Below are 23098 nucleotides of genomic sequence, written 5' to 3' on the forward strand. Positions count from 1 at the left end.
AAAATAATAATCAATTTGATTTTTTACAACAACAAAAAAACATTTATTGTTATTATTATCATTTATAATTATTATTAATTGTGAAATTTTTTCAACATTTTTTGGGATAAATTGAAGGAACATCATTGTTTGTTACATTTACAGTTATTTGTTACATTTATATTATGTACATCAAGCTTTTGTATGGTATAGAAGTGTTGTTATTGAAACTTCATAATGTTTCACTTGATTATACATTTAGTGAGGAATTATAGTTTGGAAAAGGTCTAACTGTTAAACTGTTTAAACATTATGTGAAAACTAGTACAAGTATATAAATAAATAAAAAGAGACTTACTTATGTTTGTGATCTCTGCTGAATAAAGCTCTTCATCCTTTTTTTCTGAGGAAATCTCAAATCCTGAGGTAATCCACATCACATCTTTTTGGGGTGAATTATGTCTTATTCCTCTTATCGCGATTCAAACAGTACAATAAAAAGTCTTGCTGCCTTGTTTTCTATACTGGCGTATTCAAGCTGTGCGCTCCAGTGAAACATTATTATCTCAAAAGCGAGTTCAGTGCGTGGTGAAATTAGATATAATGAAGGGAGACGTGAAAAACGGACATTGCGTTGTTTTCATATGGATTACTTTATCACAGAATATTTGTTTTTGGCAGCACTTGTTTAGTTTAAAAGTAGACATTATCAAAGTTTCTATAGATATATCTCTCGTATTTCTTCGTTGAGTATTCACTGAGTTACAGTTCATTTTTAATGATGCGTTTCTAAATGAAGATCACCACACACAAAGGCTGCAGACAGCACACCTTGTATGCTTTCTTTATTTTATAAATGCACAAAGTTTTGTTGTTATTATGTCTGTATACAAAAAAAAAGTAGACTCTTACAGATTCGATTGATGTATTGCACTTATCTGTATGATCAAAACTGAAAGTGTAATTTAAGTTCTTTCCGGGGTTATCAGGAGAAAATTTCTCATAACGCGTAAAGACATTATATCAAAGCAACGTGCACAAAAAAAAAAAAAAAATCAGAAGATATTTATCAGCTTGTATCATGGGATTTATTAAACAGAGGATTGGACAATGCAGGTTTTAAAGTGGTCATATGATGCAATTTCAGTTTTCCTTTCTCTTTGGTTTGTTACAAGCTGTTGGTACATAGATAAGATCTCTAAGGTTGCGAAGACTTGATTAAACACACCCCCACATGTCTATGTCACTGTGTCAAAATATTTGCATAACACCGCCCCAAATGTTTACGCAAAGAAAGAAGGCATAACTTTGGTTCTAGCTGTATTATTGTTGCCACCGCCATGTCGTGCAGACACTGTTTGTTTTGTTGTGAAAGCAAAACTACTCTGTTTGGCCTTCCAAAAGAGGACACCACTAGAAATCAGTGATTAAGTTGTACACTGTTCCAGAACAGTTCAACCCAAATATCCAGATGTGTGCAGCGCATTTTATGGAGGACTTGTTTCCTGATCCTGGGAGAGTAGCCTACAATGCCGGCTGTGCACAAAGACCATTTCTATAAAGTGGGGCAGTTCCAAATTTGCAAGGACAGTCTGGTGCTTCTGACTCACATCCTGTAGGTATTTTTTCATATTTAAAGAATTTGCCACTGATGATTCAAACACGGGTTTTGAGCAGTGTAGGGTAGCGCTTGTTGTTTGTCGTTTTGTTTACGTGGCACGATACGCAAGACAATTCGTAAAAAGACAGTATAAGTCATTATAATCAGTAATTATGTCCTCACTGGATGCAAAAAGTGTCTCGTTTGTAATGGGTTTTATTGATTTTGTTTCGTGACACTGGGACATGACATGGTATGGTAAGAGGCATAACATTTTACGTCACACGCTTGAGGAATATGGCCAATCACAATGCACTGGAATGCTGGCTAATCAGCATACACCTCACTTTTCAGAATGATGAGCTTTGTAAAAATCTACGCATTCCAGAAAGGAGGGGGATAGAGGAGCAACAATAATGTTCAGTATGTAGGAGGGGTGTTTTTTTTTTTTTTTTTTTACCTTATATATGTCATAAACACATTGCATTTCATCAAATACACAAAATTATGTTTTTTTTAGCAACTTCATATGACCCTTTAAAATATGCAACACTGAACAATCTATTTGTCTTTTTTTCTTTCTCTCCTCCCTTTCTGTGAAATGTAATGTTATTCCGACAACAAATAATCAAAATAGTTAATCAATGAATTGTACATTAAAGCTGCGGTAGGGAACTTTTGACGCTCTAGCGGTTAATAAACAGAACTGCTTGCGTCTTGCGGAAGAACATCGTAGCCGGAACTACTTCTCTCTGTTTATGTCTATGAAGAATCACAAAGGTACTGGGTTACTCCACCGCGGGTACCCCCGAAGCAATCTAAAATAGTCAGAATATAAACACTTATTATAGATGTACCCTAGTGATTCAGGACAAGCTAAAAACACGGTTTGGAAAACGGATTCATGGTGTACTCTCTTATTATATACATTTTTCTACATTTTGAACACAAACAAAGTTACGGACCGGACCTCTGATTGGTTGTTTCTTACCGGGAGCGGATGGCTTTCTGCAAGTGGCAATAGGACGACTGGGAGGAGCCAGAGGTGCTTGATTTTTTTCACAGATTATCTGTCTCATATTCTACTGTCAGGACATAATGACAGGTTTAACAAATATATATAGAACTTGTGTTCTGCACCATTTAGTTTTTTTATTGATCAGAAGCTGTTCTTTTGAACTTTATACTCATTAAAAAAAAAATATAATAATAATAATTAAAAAAATAAGGGAACACCAAATCAGCATATTTGAATGAGTTCTAAAAGATTGTGTGACACTGAAGACTGGAGTAATGACTGCTGAAAATTCATGAAAATTCAGCATTGCATCACAGGAATAACTAACATTTATAAATATATTAGAAAACAAAACAGTTAATTAAATAGTAATATTAGTAATGCATTAATATTTATCAGTATTAGCATTTTACTGCATTTTAATCAAATAAATGAAGCTGTGGTGAGAATAGTAGAATTCTTTCAGAAACATAAAAAGTTACCACATATTATGGATATAACGATGCGCCCTGAGCTGGTTGAAATACAGTAAAAGAATATTTGATGGTTCAAGTCGGTTGCGATGTTAAATTAATGAGATACAGTTAGGGGTTTAAATTAATGTATCTCTGAAGGCAACTGACTGTCTTCAGAAAAGTTCAGATGGTATTTTCTTTTCATCTTGGCTCTGTATAATGCATATTAAAGTAGTGTTTATAAGTGCAGCACTGCTTTGTTTACAGTGGTTACCAAGGGAATGCTATATAGCTGCTGATCCATAAGTGTCACCTGAGAGTGAATTTGTGTTCTCATTTAGCCCATGTTTTATGTTTCGCAAAATTAATTTCAGACCATTCTGTTTTTGTTTTAAATTGTGAAATTATAGAATGTAATTTAAATAAAAAACTGTTCATGCTGCATTCATTTTTGTTGGATCATGATTAAAATACAGTGGTTGCCTCAAATTTTAAAAGGAAAGTGCATGGATCAAGCCTTAGTACAAATAAAAGAAATCACCCTTCATATAAAAAATAAAAAATAATTAAAATTGCATTGTGAAATCAGTATCATGAATCGTATTGCATAGTGAATTGAGTGGATCCTAACAAACCTACCACAGATGGATGTGACTCAGGACCCTAGTGTTGCAAAACCCTTTCATTTCATTCCATTTCGTGAGAGTTGAGCATTGATGCCTGAAAGTCGCCATGTACAGTTGCTGTAAGTTTAACCATACACTTCCCGAAATGCCCTTGTTATTAATAACAAAAATTAAATAGTAATTAGTCATTTAAAAGTACATTTTTCTCTCTTTTCTTCCCCCTGATTGATCATATGATGCCACTTGCTAAAGCTTGTTTACCTTCCTATTGGATTGTGAAATTGATGGGAAAGTCATTCAGGGATCCAAACTAAACACTGGAAAAAGTGACTGGAAATACTTGCTCAACGTTGGGTAAATGATGAGTCAAACTGCCAACAGGGCAACAATTATTTAAAGTGAATGGAAGAGAGAACCACAAGAATAGAGGCAAACAAGGGAAAGGAAAAGCAAAAAGCAAGTGTTATGGTCACTTTTCAAATCTTTGACTTGAAGTCAAGAAAGAGGGTAAGACCCTGTGAAGTAAGTCATCTTGGTGGTGACCTTGGAGATTCTTCTGTGCATCTGTTTTCTTTATAGTTATTAGGTATTCACGTACAGCTCATGCATAATTAAACTGTTTTTTACTATTTTATAATGCAGTAATGTACTTCTGGGATCCTTTTTTTTTTTTAGAAAGGTGATTGGCTCTTTTAACTGAAAAGTGAGGCTTAATTTCCTAAAGCTGACACTACCAAGTGTGAGTGTTATTTATCAGATTTATTTTTATAATATTAAGTGTTTAAGTAAGTACAAGTAAGTTTAAGTAAGTATTAAGTACAAAGCTGTTTGCTGCAATATTGAAAACCAGTTGTCTTTTTGCATCTCTCTCTCTCTCTCTCTCTGTCCATGTTTCAAGAGAGCCATTTATATGTTTATAAGCAACTGAAAAAAGCAAAAAATGTCAGGACATGTCAAAACTTCTCTAGGCCCCCAAAACACCCTTAGACCCCAGAGGGTTAATCATGACCTAAATATGCCTTTGTCCTTCACATTTTAGTAAAGAACAAGAATTCCCTCCAGTTGTTTCATTAATGTCAGATGTTTATCTCTAAAGACATCACCAAATGCAAAAACCCACATCAAAATGTAGCACATTGAACCATATAATGGAACACAAAGGGTGTGATTGAGTCACAGTAGCAACATTCACACTGCGTTTATGGAAAATACACAGGTAATGTGTCACGGCAATTGTTCCTGGGTTTGTTCACACAGTGCTCATTCCAGGACTGAACTCGGCAATGTTACTAGGTCCCCAACCCGGGATCAATCCCGGAATCAATCCCGGGACGTGTTTGCGTTCACACAGGAGGTGACCCAGCAATGTTCCTGCAATTTTCCGGGACTAACGTGCAGTGAGAAAGGGGCTAGTGAGGGTTAAAGCTGCTCAAAGCTGGATAAATCAACATAATCACACCAGATGCCCCGACCCAGCCTCTACTAAACTCAAGCCCACACTCTCCTCAGCTGTTCCACTCAACCTGAGCAAACTCTCCATGCTTTGCTTATCTGCTCATATCCAATTCAGTTTTGAATCACTGCTCACTTGAAGCCAAGCTCAGCTGCTATTTAGCGGACTGTGTGGTCCAAGGTTACCACATTGACATGCAGCACAATGGACCACCATTGACAAGGAAAGATGCCCATCTCACTGCCAACTAGTTGCTTCAATAGACAGATGATGTAGTGTTTGTAAGATTGACTGTTTCTATTGGGATTTACAGCATATCCATTTGATAAGACATATAATTGTAGTAAATTAACATATTTGGGTGTGTATTACCAGTACTTTTTTTTTCTTTTCTTTTCTTTTTTTGTACTTGGCATTCAACCAATGTAATGTATTTTTGTGGTTTGTAGGGATGTTTCTTTGGTTTATTAAACAGCTCTTTGGTGCAAAAACCTGGCTCTAGATGCACTGAAATAACATTGATCAGTGTCAGTAGTATTTTTCATTTTATCATGAACAATCCTCTTTTCTATGTAAATTAGGCTCATTATAGTTTTCTATAAATATATATATATATATATATATATATATATATATATATATATATATATATATATATATATTTTTTTTTTTTTTACAAAACTTAATAGCCCCTTTCACACATACACACTTTACTAGTAAATTACCGTTAAGAGATCATGTGTGAACAGGACCTTTTAAAAAATACCGGTAAATTCGTTCCAGCAATTTACCATTGTGAGAAGTTGTAACAGTACCAGCAAATTACCGGTAATCAGCTCTGTGTGAATGCAGAAGGAAGATTACCGCTATAAGAACGTACAAGTTCAGAACGCTCTGATATAAGACGTCTACTCTGGGCAAATCCAAAGCCGTTGAAATTCAACATTCTGACGCAGATGCACATTTACTTTGTGCTATGTAGTTCAGTTTGAAGTCATATTATACAATGTCTCTAGGCCAAAAGCAGGTGCATGAATGTGAATGTTTGACACAAAAATTATAACAACAACAAAAACACTGACTGTGTTTAACCCTCCATTTAGAGAACAATTATGGTTAATGTCACGGAATTTACCAGTAATTTGAAAGTAGTGTTAGGCGATATGGTCATTTTTCAAATCATCATATCGTCAGCCTGTGAGATCGACGATACACGATATCATCGAACCGCAACAGAAACAAGAATGAGATGCATTCTAACATAACTGTGGCATTAAACTCAGTTAGTGAGGGCTTGTTTAAAATATTGCACATCTATAGGCCGTTCAGATTACTTGTTAAAGTGCAATGAAATATCTTATATCTGCAGATGATGTACGTCTGTTTGTAGATGGAGATTTTGTAACGGCCAAAACCATGTATTTTACATGCATCACATTATAGTGCGTTGTGCATGAAAATAATAACAAGGCGGCAGAGCGAATTTATCATCAATAGTGGTTCTCACGTATTCCTTCTACATCATCACCACACAGTGTGTGTTATAAGTTAAGTGATTAGGATGATCACTATGGATGATAAGTTTGCTCTGCAGCCTTGTCTTTATTTTTAACGCCAAGAAGGAGTTAATCTCTCATGTATGAGAAGAGCGCGTTGTCGTGTACCAGCCATTAAATGTCCGGGACACCAACTCCTCATTCTCTGTCTCTTTCATTTCATGGATTTATTAACGAGTTATTAGAGTCAAAGCGTTACAACTTCTTCAGCGACTGCAGGCTCGATGCACTAATGCTCTTTTGCATGCGAGGTCTGTGTGTGTGTGTGTGTGTGTGTGTGTGTGTGTGTATGTGTGTGTGTGTGTGAAATGCGGTGCTGAAGTGAAATAGCTGGGCAGTTTGATAGTTTAATTATTTTAATTAATTATTAGTGAATTCTGTGGTTTACATTTAGATATTACTTATTTATTTCCTACAAAAGACAATAGTGGTTTGCTGTTTTTTCCCTCTATTTTGGCACAGGAAGATCTGGCACAGTACTAACATTTCCCCACACAGCTGTGCTTCTCATATAACAAGGGTTTGTTTTTAGTTGTTGTAAGGTAAAGCCAATAAAGAGTTACTGCAAAATGACTTTGTTATTTGGTGCCTTGAGCATTGCACATGGAAAATTGGAAGTAGTGTGTGTACACATTTGTTATTCGGTGGACTTTTCTTTATTTTATTTTCCTTGCAAGTAGTAGTACTCGGCACCACTCTCCACTTCCCTTAGTGTACAAATCAAATTATAATTAGTTAAATATAATTAAAAATATAATGAAAAATAATTAATTAATAATTTTATAGACAGACTACACAACAAATTTCCTTACTTTTGAGTATGATATTTGGTTCCTTTTTTCTTTGATTTCTCTGATTTATTATTGTTTGTTGCCTTTGGTAGAATTAAATGTTGCAAAATTTGCTTACCTAAATGGCTTAGACCAAACTGTGCAAAATTAGACTCACATCACAAGTCCCTAACTGAATACTCCTCCACCTCTGTGGAAGATGGTGGGTCCCTTCCACCACATCAGATGTCTTCAGCAGGCCAGACGCATGACAGGTCAGACACATAGGCCCTTGTGCCAGCCATGTGTTGATTCACAGATAGCTTCTCTGTCCGACAGATCAAAAAGGGTCATACTTTGCATTCTTGCCTGGAGCCTCTGTTCTCTGAGGATGACCTTCATGCTTCCTGTCTATCATAAGACGCCTAAGAGCCAGTGACAGAGGGAGGGAGATTGGGGGATGAGGGCGTAACTCGCTGACCCATGATTCTTACTCATATGTCAGCTGTGAACTGGCCACAGTGACTTGGAGCAAGAGAAGAATGCCTAAATGTTATTGGTATAAAGCAAAACTTGGGCGTTAAGCATGGATATGTCATTAAGTCTTGTTCCTAAGGACTGGGCAGAGATACTCCTAGTCAAAGAGGAAGTGGTTTGAGGGGAAGGGAAAGTCTAGTGGGGCTGGGTCCACTTCAGAGCCAAGCCTGGCCCCAGTGGGGCGTAGCAAGTCCATTTGATGTTCTGCACAAATGCAGGTTCTAATGATCCTCGCTGCAAGCGCACACTCATGTAAACAGCTGGATGGAAAATTAAGCAAATGTAAATGTTTGGAGCCATCAAGTGTAAAACTTTCACATAAGCACTCAACATGTCATGTCCGATTTATTAAATCAGGCTCTTACCAACTTGCAAATAGAACAATAAAACTAGATGGATTTTGTGTCAGCGTACAGTTGCAAAGCCGAGGGGCTCGTCTACAAATTACTTAATGTGATGTTATCACATCTAAACAGAGGGAGTGGGAACCAAGCTTTCATGAAGACCTTTCACAGAAATCAAACCTCATTCACTTTCAAGAGGTTTGAGCCTAGAGTAGGGATGTTCATTTTAACTGGTTAACCGGTTAACCTACAGTTATTAATTTTTACAAATTAATACAATCAGTTAAACGGTTTAAAAAGTAATTTATTTATGTATTTTCAGTAATTTATCCAAATATTTTAAAAGGTTTGCTGCATTGTTAAAATAGGCTATGCTACACGTATACAATTTTTAGTTTTTTAGAGAAAAAAAACATAAGTCGCATAGCTTATTAATAAGTCAAATTGTATTATTTCATTCAGAAATAGGCCTAATGCCGATCTGAAATGTAAAAAAAAAAAATATAATAAACACTGTAAACATAGCTATTCTATTTAAGTTCCCCTCACTCCACAACAAATCCTTTAAACTAACAGTAGCCTATTTTAAAAAAATAGCAATAATAAAAAAATTGCCTATGAGTTATAGCAACATAAACTAAAAGCCAAAACATTTAGGCTAAATGAAACTGAAACCAACACTGGGTCTCTCATTCGACACAAAATCAAATGTTTCTGTATTCGCGATGTATTCGAATGCCATACCATTATTTATTATAGCCTACTTCACTCGCGTTCCAATATCCATGTAAAACAAAATGTTTTGCATAACATCACGGTGGTACAGTGATAACACTTAACAGCACAGATTTTATTACATATTTAAACTGAGTAGTGTTAAACGCTGCAGGTGCCTGATGTGATATGAAGACCATGTGAATCCTCATGTTCTGCTGTTTGATGCTTTCTGCGCATATAAATGTAATCCCCGGTAAACAAATGTTAGTATTTTTAATGGGTCACAGACACTTATCCTTTGTAATTCAATTCAATTCTAATTTAAAATAATCTTATCGGTTAACGGTTAATAATCGGTTAATGTGCGTTGGTTGTCGGTTAGGAAAAATAACCGAAATTAACATCCCTAGCCTAGAGCAATGAAAGCAACATGGGAATCATAGGTGGTAAGACGTTTGTTCATCTTTATTTCAGCTTAATAATTTGCAGATATTAGTGAAGTTTATCAGAAACTGATATTTTAGAACAGCAGCAGATTCTTTTTAGAAGATCATGGACTTTCCATTTCTTCGAGATTATTAAAAGTCCTCAACCCCATTATTCCCGCCAAAGTCTTAGGTGTTCCTGGAGGTCTTGTAAACCTTGATTTGTTAACATGCTGCAGTTAATTGAAAGGGGCTTCTCTCCTTGTACAAAATAACAGCTGAGGTCCAGAGATGTCATGCCTGCACTAATCAACATCAACTGCCTGCAAATTACCAACACATGCTGCCCACTTAGTGCTGGAGGTGGGACCCAGGCAAGTGGCTGTAAGTCAACAAAAAGCTGTCAGACACCATAAACTACTTGAACTGGAAAAGTGTGACTTCCATGTTGGCTAGGCCTTGACATAGGTTTCCGTCATGTAGCTCTTTGTGAGTTAACAATTTTATTTTATTTTATTTATTTTTTTTTTTTTTTTATGTACTTGTGTCGTTGTAACAATGTAAAGAACCTTCGTAGTCACGGGAAAAACGAGGCGGGATCCAGCGAACATTCAAATCGAACAGCGTGGCAACCCCTCACAGACAATTGCTGTGCACAAACAAAACCAAAACACAAAATAAAGTCTAGGCCTGGTCCTCTCTCGTCCTTCACTGTCGTAACTCCTCCTTTGTACATTTCTGGAGCTCCTCCGTGGGACTGGAGACCAGTGAGTGGCCCAGGTGTCGCTCATTTCCAATTACTCCACGACCCCACTCGTTGCAGTCATGTTTTAGACAATATTTTATCTAAGTATGCACTTCTTTTTTATTATACTATAGTCTAGTTTCCATCCACATATTTTTAAAAATACCAAAATGTAAAAAAAATAACATTAATTATTCCATGAGTGAACGCATATTTACTGAATACACTTCTAGAATCACATAAAAATTTCAATTTGGGATTTAGCCCAGACCCAGAAGGCTAACAACCCCTACCACACCATCTTCGCAAGAGAGAGCTTCTAGAAATTGCCCAATTCATTTTGTGGGATGGGGGGGGGGGTTGTTAGCATTCTGGGTCTAGGCTAAATGCCAAATTGAAATATAGATATAGAAATATAGATAGTGAGACAATTGCTGATGATGAATTGGCCGGATTATCTGAACTTGCTCCTCCCAAATGTTGTTAATAACTGCATCGATTTCTGTTTTCCCAATTAGCTACTTGCGGTTACAGACATGATTTCGATTCACACAAAAATTCACCCATTCCCCCTTCAGAAACCCATAAATCTTGCTGAGGAAAAGAACAGGAAGCATTGACTACTTCACACGCACAGATTACTGCCTTTAATTTCATTAGCAGACCAGCCTCCGCTCCGTCTGTTACAAGCAGTCACAGCATGGACTGGAATCATAACATATAAATGAAATATTCAGACTTTTTTTTTTTTCTTATTTAATGATTTTCACTTTTCTGATTTATGTATCTGCTGGGTTGACATCTCATGTGTTCCCACTTTGCCAGGCTCAGTGGAAGGCCTGAGTTATGACCACTGTAGTTTACATCCAGCTGGAGCTAAGACAGCACTTTGCTTATAGACTGAGTCATTTTTAATAGAAGAAGCAGATTATCTTATTATTGGCATTGCTGTAGGTACATTACCATCATTTATTCCAGACTGATTTTAAGCCTTTTCTGTTGGGTGGCTTCTGTGTTTGAAGCTCAGTCATCTTGGACACTTAGAAACTGGCCGACCACTCCACCCAGCAACATGTTTTATATGAATTGCATTTGCTATTTTAAAATAGCCCGGGCCAGAGGATGTATTCCGTATTATCCATGAAATCATTTTTACATTTACAGTCTTTTGTGTTATTGTTGCTGTGTTTCTTGTCCTAAATTCAGGGACACTTACAGTTGATTTGGTTGAGTTTACAGCTGTAGGGAAAATTGTATTTATTAAGTTTTTCTTTCTCTTTTTTTCTATCCATTTTTTTTTTTTACTTGTTCATATTGCAGTCATAAGGTTCACCATACGTCAGACTTCAGCAATGCATGTTTTTCATGACCGCAGTATGCAAATCTGAAAACCAACCATGTCAGCCATTCAGAACTTGTTTGAGAATGCCTTTTCAAATTAAATTTCACATTTAATTGAATCAAATTATAATGAATCAAAATTCATGATGCTAATTAACAAGTTGAAAAGCAAACTTTGTCAAAACTAACTTGAAAAAATTAACTGAACATTGGTTTAATAAGTCTTGATTTCAAGTGTGATAGAAAAAATAGGGAATGGATTGATAGATGGGTAGAGAGAAGGATAGATGAATGGATGTTTGAAATGTCATCTTTTTTACTCTAGGTACCTTATTCAGAGTAAATATGCAATGATAACTGTGAGGAAGAACATTGGATCGGCTTTGTGAAAATCACTTCTTCTTTTTTTTGCCTGTCTGAACAAGGCCTAACTATGTTGTCTGTCATGTTCTTGAGATGTTTGAATAGAGATGACATTTGAACTGAGGTTACAAGGTGGGCCCACAGGTCGGTGTTCTACAGACACTGACATTTCGTTTCTCCCTCTGCGTTTTCTATTATTGCTGTTGCATTTCAAACTTTTTAACCCCACACTGTAGCAGAATGATTCGTTTGCGAACCGGATATCACTACACAGCAGTGAACGCGCTCACAACAGACCCGGAAGAGAAGACAATGCTGAATAAAGTTGTAGTTTTTGTTACTTTTGGACCAAAATATATTTTCGATGCTTCAACAAATTGTAACGGACCCTCTGATGTCACATGGACTACTTTGAAGATGTTTTTATTACTTTTCTGGACATGGACAGTATACCGTACACACAGCTTCAATGGAGGGACAGAAAGCTCTCTGACTAAATCTAAAATATCTTAAACTTTGTTCCAAAGTTGAACGGAGTTCTTACGGGTGTTACGTCTAGAGCCGTAAGGTTCCGTTTTTGTGTTCAAGCTGTGTGGTTTGGAACAACATGAGGGTGAGTCATTAATGACATATTTTTCATTTTTGGGTGAACTAACCCTTTAAACTTTGTCCAAGATACAAAATAATATTATTTTTTATTTATTTATTTAATTTATTTATTTAATTACATTCAACTGCTTTTTAGTCCAGACATTAATATCCTGTTCTTAACTAAAAGAGATGGACTTGATGTAAAGCTAGCTTGCTCGGACCAGTTCCCATAAGCTTGATATTTGTTCAATTTAACCTATGATACATTGCACTAGATTTCTCAGTGCTGTCATGCACTTTGATTCCCAACTGGCATGCACATATTTAATCCACATCAAGATTCTGAGATGTGTTTTTTTGTGTTCTGTTCTGGCCTTGTCATGGACAACAAGCTTCTTTTAACAGGTCTCCCAGTAGCCGTCACCAATACTAGAAAGCCAATATGGTAGAAAAGGGGACACTGGCATGCTGTGTAATTTTATCTACATGCATGCCTTACTTTGTAGATTTATGCTGATAACCACCAATGATAAGGTTCAGTCGTTTGGCGTGGCTGATGCTCATAAACATTTGAGAAGCCTGCTGACTGCTTATTAACAGATTTTATTATTAGCCGACCTCGGTTACTGGCATGTCTTTGGTGGGCCTGCGCTTCTGACATGTCTAACAAATCACTATCCTGTTGCTCTGGCGAATCCAATCGCTTTGACTTGGAACACATCTGCACACATGCTTAGTTACAGCTGTTTTTGGAAAGTTTAGAAAAGTGCAGTCTTCTGGGAAGGGCTTAATGATGGTATAATGCGAAGAGCAGAGTGTCCACATGTTGCGTCTGTCACTTTTCTGAACCCTGAGCTTCATTCTATGTGGTTAGCAGACCCTAGCTCAATGGCTTTTTGACTCGGGTTCTTGTGTTTGTTTACAACATGTGTTCCTCACCAGCGGCAGGCTGCTGCAAACCCCCAGCCTGCTGCTTGTGACATGGGGTTTTAATTATGGCCAAGTCTGTGAATAGTTTTATTTTTTTTCAATGTCCACATTCATGCTAGCCTGGAGTCTAGCAGTACCTAGCTCCTCACAGATGCCCAGAGACACTGTGTGAGTGCATTGGCTCTCATGGGAAAATATGTAAGAAATGTCTCAGACTCGTAGTTAAGACTATTTTCTGCAAAGGACATTATGTTAAACTGTCAGAAATATATAAAAAAATGCACTTTCTCTCTGGGGCAGTACCTTTGTACCTAAGGGTACCATTTCTACCTTATCTACCCCTGCAAGGGGCATATTAGTCCCCTGGAGAAGTAAAATGTACATTGATGTCTCTTTGAATGTACTGGCAGCGTCAAGCTATTATACCCCTAAAATATAAAATTCTTCCACATTTTTGATGGTGGTTCTATGAAAGGTCGTCTTTGAAAGCCAGTTCAATTGTAGTAATGAGTATTATATTTTATTCCTGGTGTTGCCCTACTCCTGTATATTTTTGCAAAACGACACCACCCATGTGGACCAAATGTGTTAGACTTGTCGTTCACAAGCATTCTGTCCTTTTGGCTCTTCTTCAGCGTTTTTCCAATGTTCAAAAAGTGAATATTGCATGTGATATGCTGTGCGATGAGATATTTACAAGTGTCAACAGGATTCTTTCAGGGGACATTTGATCTATTTCCTTTTGGACAGATGTCTTCCTTACCTCATCAATGTCGCACGGTTTTTAGGTCCTGTGTCCTGCTTTAGAATGGTGCTAATCGGAAGCAGGTTAGTTTTATAGCTCTATTTCCCTGTAGTCTGCAAAAGTGATCCCTCCCCACCAAATCCGCCACTCCAGAGCACACATAATTCATCATAATGGCCAGATTTTACTCAAATCCATTGTCCGAATAGGATATTTTGTTAACTGACTGCTTGGACATATCTGAAAAGCGCAGGCAAGGACTGAACGGAAGAGATTGAGGAAGGAGTTTGGGAGAGGGGGGAGTAAGAAGGATCAGCACAGCTGTATTTGCAGCTGAACACTGTGCCACAACAGTCTACGGACTTGATTGGCCACATCTGGCATCATTATGGCCATATGTAGACCATGGAAAGCAGACATCCTTTTCAGATTGCTCCTTTAGCCTGCGTGTGAATCTAGCCCTCTTGTATCCATCAGAACAGCTTGATAAATTCTAACCCTTCATTCTGTAGTCAGCAGTGCTGGTTATGTGATCCAGATGGAGATAGTGGCCCTTTGCTAGCAATGCTAGATTTAACAAACACGACCTTCTCGTGACATGTGGGACCTGGTTTTCATTGCCCTTCAGCCCTGTAGGCAAGCGCAAGTGTGAAATGTGATACCTCCCAGACAAAACTTTTTTGTCCTGAACCCTAGACCTGGAAAGTTTGAGAAGATACAGAGACCGGCTGATGGACTGTGGTCTTGACCTGGAGAGAATGGGAATGAAGGAGATACACAGAGGCTTTTGAGAGAAGAAGTGGAGGTGTTTTGGGAGAGTAGATTTTGGGAGTGCGCCATGGCTGTGGATCTGCACCCCTCCCTCTGGAGGAGCAGCGTTTCCTGCCGCAGCTCTCGGCTGAAATCAGATTCCCAACCTTGCTCGGCCCTTGTTTTTTTTGGCATGAGCCACGCACAGACACTCACAGAGAACTGCTGTCAGAGTCTTCATCCCTTGTTTTCTCTCTCTCCCTTTCCTCTTTTTCATCATCATCTCCTTCTAAACCACCTCAGTTTTTCTCATTCGTTCGAAAGAAACAGCTTCCCCAGTACTCTCTCACCAGGTTTTTTTTTTTTTTTTTTTTTTTTGGACGTAACCTGATCTGTCCTCACTCTGCACACATTTTAATAACATTTAAACATCTCCAGATGCAATTCGAAAATAAAGCAGCATGAACGTTAGCTGAAGGCTTTGTGGTTTCACGCTCTCATTTTTTTTTTTTTTTTACATCGACTGTTGAGACGTGAGATCTTTCCTCATTTTCTGCCAGCAGTTATCTTGTCTCGCTCCATTATTTAGGGACAGGACCCAAAGGAGTTCTTGAACAAATGTTCACCATAACTTAAACACATTGTAACGTTTTCATTCTCCTTGTTTACCTCATTGTTAAGGCCATGTTGGATGTTACTTATGTAAGCATAGGTTAAACCAAGGCATTTACTAAGCAATATCGGACCCTGTGACTTTTTGAATAAACATGCTCACTGCATGTTTCAAATTCAAAATGCAGAGCGGGTGTTTTCATTTCATCTTTCCTATAATGCCTGATAAATAAGCATTTGTGAGCGGAGCACTGCTGTGATTACAGCTGTTACTGGGGGAAACTGCTATTTCAGCCACACCAAAAGCGTTCTGCTGGTTTGAATTGAATGAATTGGCAGTTTCAAACATCTGATGTTTTTGTTCAGACCAACTCAAAAACCGAATGTTTTTACACCGAAAAAGTGAACCGATAAATTAATAATAATAATAATAATACATTTAGAATCTTAAAGGGTTAGTTCACCCAAAAAGGAAAATGATGTCATTAATGACTCACCCTCATGCCGTTCCAAACCTGTAAGACCTCCGCTCACAACAGACCCGGAAGAGAAGACAATGCTGAATAAAGTCGTAGTTTTTGTTATTTTTGGACTAAATGTAATTTTGATGCTTCAACAAATTCTAACTGACCCTCTGATGTCACATGGACTACTTTGATAATGTTTTTATTAACTTTCTGGACATGGACAGTATACCGTGCACCCACTTTCAATTGAGGGACAGAGAGCTCTCGGACTAAATGTAAAATATCTTAAACTTTGTTCCAAAGATGAACGGAGGTCTTACGGGTTTGGAACGACACGAGGGTGAGTCATTATTGACATAATTTTCCTTTTTGGGTGAACTAACCCTTTAAGAACTTGGGACTGCGAGCATTCTTGTGGCCATCAGCTAATTTGCATTGCCATGACATCATTTTTCTGTGGTTCCAGACTGATTAGTCACATGGCCTTTTTATGAATCAGATGATAGGCTCAAAGTCACAGATGGCAGATCTGAGTAGATTAATCAGAGTAGATCTTCGTCAGCAATGTCCTTTGAAATGCAAAATTATATATATATATATATATATATATAAATATGGTTTTTCTCTTTTTCTTTATTTGTCAGTGCCTCTGGCTACGTGACATGACTGCCTTTGTATTTGAGCGGCTATAAAAAGGGTCTCTGGCTATAGTTCCCTGTCAATGGCTCAGACACAGTCAATTATTTATCCTAAAAAATAATGCACAGTCCAGTCCTCTAATTATGAGTTTGTGAATATGTGTGTTTGTTACTTTCTCAAAGGGAGGGAGCATTGAAACAGATCATTAGGACAGTTAAACAGTCCCACATTTGAGGGAGTCAGGAGAGAGAGAGAGACTTCTGGACTAACATGCCGTTGAGCTATTGGCAGACCACATTCCCAAACCCAAAGAACAGTCAAAACTAAGAAATTCTGCATGGATAGAAAATCAGAAACAGTCTTTGGATGCACAGCTGTCTGGTTTGACTTTAACAGCCCTCATTTTTCAATCCCTAACGCACACAGCACAATTATTAACCACTGCGCTGTTGAAACTGTTGATGTTTTGTTGTGAATGACTGTGCTATAACTAGTATGTGTGAGGTAGTGGGATCATAAGGTTTTGTGGGGGGTTGCAGTGTGTTGTATGAGAAAGTATGACAAACATAACAAAACTAAACACACACACACACACACACACACACAGCAAACAGAGTGCGTGTCTCTACAGCCCTGGCCAAATTGAAAGCCTCTGTCACTGAATTCACAACCAATTAAATGCTCCCCTATGTGGCCGGGCTGAAACAGCTGCAGTGACTCCACTGAGTCTGTTAAGACCAGGCTAGAGCCAGGCCCCCTCTGTGCTCCAAAACACACACGCTTACAGACCATAAGAGAGCGAAAAGAGAGCAAACAGCAAAGGTTAGATAAGAGGCAAAAATCACATTCAAATGTTTATGCACAAATCACTGTTGCTACTTCACCCACCTTTATCTTGTCTAGATAATAACATACAATTATAGAATAGATAGCTGTGCAGTGACAACAGAATGGTGCCGCAAGAAATGAGAAATGGCTTGTAAACGAGCACTTCGGAGAGTGTACTTTGATGTAAAACAAAATTTCATAAAGGCTGGGAGACATCTATTTAGATTGACTTGGATTTCTCATTTAAAACGGTTTTATGGCTTGGTCAGCATCTTGGCATGATTATACACAATTTTTAATTTTAGCTGAAGCTTTCTTTGCGATTGGAAATTTTCACTTCATGTCTGGACATAACTAGATTCCTTCTCTTTTGCAGAGACGATGTTTGAAGTATAATTTGTCCAGTAGTGTCTTGTCTGCTGGAGATGAAAATTCTCCCTTCAAACATCCGAGATAGACTGATACAGGCTAAATTTAAATCCGTGGACAGACATGACGCACCAGTGGTGCATGTCTCCATTCTGCTCTTAGCTTGCTATGTGACTCTGTACGTTTCTTTAGGCTTATGGTACACTGCTCCGTGTAATATTACAGCAAGCTAAAGGTTCTTATGGTGCATTTCAGTGCAGTTACGTAATACACGAACGAGGCAAAGACTTTTCACAATCATGGACCTGTGCAGTGTAATTGACAGCACAAGTGAAGTAAGGGCAAAAGTCGGAGAAGAGTGATGTTGAGATTCAATATATATATATATATATATATATATATATATATATATATATATATATATATGTGGTGGGCCGTTATCGCCGTTAACGTGCTGCGTTAACGTGAGACTCTTATCAGGCGATAAAAAAATATCGCCGTTAATCTATTCTCAAAGTTGGGTTGGGAGCTGGGTCTATACTAGGTGAGCTATGATGACTTTCACCTTGATATTTTAGCGCGGATGTATACCTAGCCGAATCTGTAAGCTAAGATGCCGCCGGGTTTGCTTCAGGGAATGTTTTTTTTTTTTTTTTTTTTTTTTAGATGCTTCCCAATGGAAACCTCGATAAGACGCACGTCCGTTTCACACATACTCCGTCTGCAGTGTGTATGCAGTCCGTAGTTGTTTCATATTTGGTGCAGAAGCAGCATGGACTCATTGTGCTTTCACACAGGACGCGTTTGCAGTCCGCTACTTGGTACATAAACGATCGCTGCACTGCTGCAGACGCAACACTCCTGGAACGCACTGACGGACCGCAAATGCGTGAACGCTGGAATCCGTTAACATGGGTGCGTAAAAATAATATGCAACGCATACACACTGTAGACGGAGTATGCGTGAAACAGGCGTAAGGTTGTTTGCACCTTGTGCAATGTGTTATTAGTTTACAGCTTTCTCAAGCAGTTTGTGATACATTATGGAAACAGGAGATGAGCCCCTGGTCTTATGCACCACCTGTCTTGAGTAACCCTTTCTCAAAGACTTAACGTTACTTTTAGTCATTATTTTATTTGGGTAGCAATTCTGAATGCCTTTGGCATGAGCCATTTATCTAGATTAATTCCAAGATTACAGTGAGATTAATCTACAGTAGATAAAAAAAATTAATCTCTGCCCACCATATATAGATATATATATCTTATGCATTTATAAACAAAAATATATTATTTTACTATCAATTTTACTATATAAATTTGCATTGGCTAGAAATTGCTTTTTTATGAGTTTATAAAATTATTATTATTATTTATCATTACATATCTAGTCCATAATACAGACAGTTGATGTATGTACTTTTTCTTTGCACTGGAAGCTCCTGTCAAATTCCTTTATGTAAACACACTTGTCAATAAAGTCCTTTCTGATTCGAATTCTGAAATTAATTTTGAAGTACTGGGCATTTACAATACTTTAGCAATTTGATGTAAGTGACCATCATAATTACTGTTCAAATACCACAGTTGCATGTACTTGTATTTATCTAAAGACTATTTTGTGTGTTTTTGTCCATCTGTGTTCTCATGTGAGGAATAGTGTTGATATGCAGCCAAAGAGTTCAGTCAGTCAAACTAGAAAACATTTAAACTGCTCATTAGCTTTTGTATCTGTCTTTGTCTTTGTCTCTATCTCACTCTGTCTCTCTCTCTTCATTACTAGACCCCTAATCTGTCTTTTAAGATGACAGCAGGGATTAAAGCAGAAGCCTGTGGTTATAACATCAGTCACTGGTGTCTCTCTCTCTCTCTTTCTCTCTCTCTTTCTCTCTCTCTCTGTGTGTGTGTGTGTGTGTATGGGGTGAGTGGAACAAAAATCCAGACAGACAGTAGCTTTTACAAGTTATCTTGATGAAACTTCATATTTATTGAGCACTATTTTTGTTTGTTCCCTGGCTAAATGTTTTAGAAATAAAAGTTAATCGTTAACCGAACAATGGAAGACCTAGGATAGTTATTGATTGGAAGGATGTTTAAAAAAAATAAATAAAATCAGTTCCTTTTGGTACTACAATTGCACACTTTGCCTACGCGAAAGTCTTCACAATCTCTTTGTGCATTAGTTGATATGGAAAACTATATTTTATTAACAGAGAAAACTGTTTAAGAGAGTACCAATGACCTTAATGTCTGTTAAACAAAAAGCTCAATAGTAATCTGTAAGCCGCATTGACCCGAGTGTTACAGTGCCTTTATCATCCTCATAGAGGTAGCTGTAAATGTGACATCTGCTGACATGCTCCATTATATGTGCAGTCACCTGCCTCAATGTGAGTGTGGACACTGGAATGCATGTAGTAAATCTGCAAAATAATATAAGATTCTGTTGTTAAACAGTGTTGATTCCCAGAGCAAAGTTTTGTGGCTCAGCAAAAACCATGAGAATTCACTTGAAAGCATTAATATGTCATAAGCACAAAGTATCATTTGCCTTAGATGTTTTTCTAAAATTCTTCAGGAGAAATAAAATAAAATTGCACAGTTAAGACAATTGTTGACATGGAGTAAGAATATAGAGCTAGAAATTAAATGTTGATAGCATAGCTTGGATAACTTGGTCTTTTATATATTAAATATATAAATTGGAATTAGAATCTGAGCAGTTGTAGGTCTCTTATGAAACTTTAAAGGGTCTTTTACTTTGAGTAACAGGATACTTGATTAAAGCCTTTATTTGCTCGAGACAATAAAGAGGTCTCTTGAGTTTTTTCTCCCCTATCCCATGGAATGTTGCACAGCATGTATGTTTTATTGTACTGTTAGAGCAAATAAGAATTTGGTGTAAGATTTACAGTTGACAAATAGAAAACCTAAAAACCCCTGTGTATGCGCATGCCTTTCAGTGAAGTTTGCCTCGGTGTCCTTCATTAAACATAGCCAGTCATCCCCAAATAAGGCAAACACTGTGCCCTTCATACTCTTCCAGCCCCTGCTGTACTGCCAACAAGCGTGCGTTTAACAACAGCATAAAACCAGACCCACCAAATACTGCAGCACACAAATGCTTTAAAGGCAAACTTCATAAAGAGGAAAGTGCTATTGTTAGTGGCATTTTCCAAGGCAAGATTTGCTGTTATTATGGCCCTTGCATTAAAGAAAGTCCTATCCATAAGGAGGAGAGGTGTGTTTTGCTTTGAGTGGCATTTACAACCAATGATTTCTGCTTAGCAGATGTTAAAACTGAGCGCTGAGACAACACAAAAAGAAAATATCACAATTCACTTAAATTATTGAATAAATGAATGAATAGAGGCTACAAGATGTTTCCAGCTCCATTTACTGATGGTCATAATCAGATTCAAACTATTCAGGTATTGACAAAATATTCATATTTTGCTCATGTATTAAGTGCAGTAGCCATTTTCTTCCCTGGTGTTGCTACTAATAGTACTTCAAATTAGGGAAATTATGGAAAACAAAACAAACACTTTTTTTTTCTTTTTTTTAAGTTGTGTGATCGGAGTTGACGTATGAAAGGAATTATATGTAGTTATTCTTAATAAAAAAACTATAACAAAAAAAGAAATATATATAATAAATAAAAAACTGTAAAACTCAGAATGATACTGAGAATGTGTGATTCAACCTGATATACGTACTGTAATGTATACATAATAAAATGGGTATGTTTTTACAATTCATTGTCAGAATGCACAGTAGTAACGTTACTTAAGTTATGTTTTTTTATATTTATATTTTTTCTTAAAGTAGTATATGTTATAATCTAAGTGACATTTTGCATTGTAATATTGAGGACAGCTGGTTTTAGTGGGACAGAGTGATGTATTGTCATATTTGTGGGACCAGCAGACTTGGAACTATTACAGTCTGTCAGACGAGCAGAATCGAGCATTCAACAGCTCTGTGATGTAATATGCAGTAATGCTTTGTCATTTGTTTATTAATTCTCTCTCTTTCTGTTGTTCTTTCCCCAGGTAAGACTTGAAATCTGAATCCTCTCACCTATAAAGTGTGCAGTCCATGTAAGTACCTGTGGAGTTTCTGTTGCGCTTTATTCAGCCTGCAGACATGTAATATACCCTGGATAATGTTGTTTTGACAAGCCCTTGGGCAGTTGTGACTTTTGAAACATCGGGAGCTAAGCTTTCCCTCCCACCTCTCCACTATCTTGTAATCCTACTGTCAGGCAAACAAAGCCCCTTTGCGGACGTGAGTTGATACCATCTTTTCTCTCTGTTCTCTTCTTTTTTTGCAAAAAGGAGCCATTTAACCACTTGTAATCTTTCCCGACCACCACTGGCATAGCCATAATAGATCCTTAACCTGTGTTGACCATCTCTTTAGCATAATCGGCAGTTAAAAAGCACCTTCCCATGGTTTTTTTGTAACTGGAGTCAAAGCAATATGGTGAAGGTAAATCGTCAGGGGAATACTCAGGCTCAAAGAAAATGATGTGTCAGGATTTGTAGGATAAAAGAAAGAGAATGGGCCTTTTAGTCGTGGCTTTGAGAGGGTAAGTGCGCTTCTCGCTTCTAGGGCCAAAAGGGAGAGAGGGAAAGCCTTAGTTGTGTGAGCCTGAGGGGGCGGTGAGCCACAGGTCATTGGGAGCATTATGTTGAGCACTTAACCTCTGACTCAGAGACCCTCGTCACCGCACGCAGCTGCACATGTGCTCACAGCCTGGCTAGTGTTATCTCAGCCAGACTCTACCTGGGAAGACATGCTTGGCTGGGAAGCAAGAAAGATAAGAGGCCTGCAGAACAGGGAGAACAAAAAACACAGTTCTGCTGTCTGGAGGTGGACAGGTGAAAGACAGGAAGGTGATGAGAGTGGAGTAAGACTTTAAGATCTTTCTTGGGTCATTTCTCTCTTTGCTGCTAACTATTGCACCTTTCCTTTTTGGTCACCATGAAAGGTTAACTTTTTAATGGAAATTGCCATTATTTGTGTGGTTTATCTGTGTGTTATTGTTTTCTGTCTATTTAGAAAGAATATTGTTTATCTTGAATCCACCTTTGAAGCCAAATCTGAATCGCACAATGGAAATAAAATGGGATTTGAATGCAATTTCATGTTGATTTTAACCATATAATCTTGCTTTCTTCGGTAGTGTTCAATAGTTTTTTAGTAAGGTTGATTTTGCCAAGTAGGATGTAA

General features: G+C 37.5%; 1 protein-coding gene across 2 annotated transcripts in view; it reads left to right on the plus strand.

The window, feature by feature from the left end:
* LOC113050334 (E3 ubiquitin-protein ligase PDZRN3-B-like) overlaps window positions 1-23098 on the plus strand; it is a 90156-nt gene that overhangs the window by 22272 nt on the left and 44786 nt on the right. The window contains exon 1 of one of the 2 annotated variants that reach the window (XM_026213199.1): window positions 21942-21963. The exons of the other annotated variant lie outside the window; for it this stretch is intronic. The gene's annotated coding sequence lies outside the window, so the exon portion shown is untranslated. Of the gene's footprint in view, window positions 1-21941; window positions 21964-23098 lie in introns of those variants that run through there. 2 annotated transcript variants of the gene reach the window in all.

This window comes from Carassius auratus, chromosome 31, assembly GCF_003368295.1.
Source record: "Carassius auratus strain Wakin chromosome 31, ASM336829v1, whole genome shotgun sequence".
Classification (NCBI taxonomy): Eukaryota; Metazoa; Chordata; class Actinopteri; order Cypriniformes; family Cyprinidae; genus Carassius; species Carassius auratus.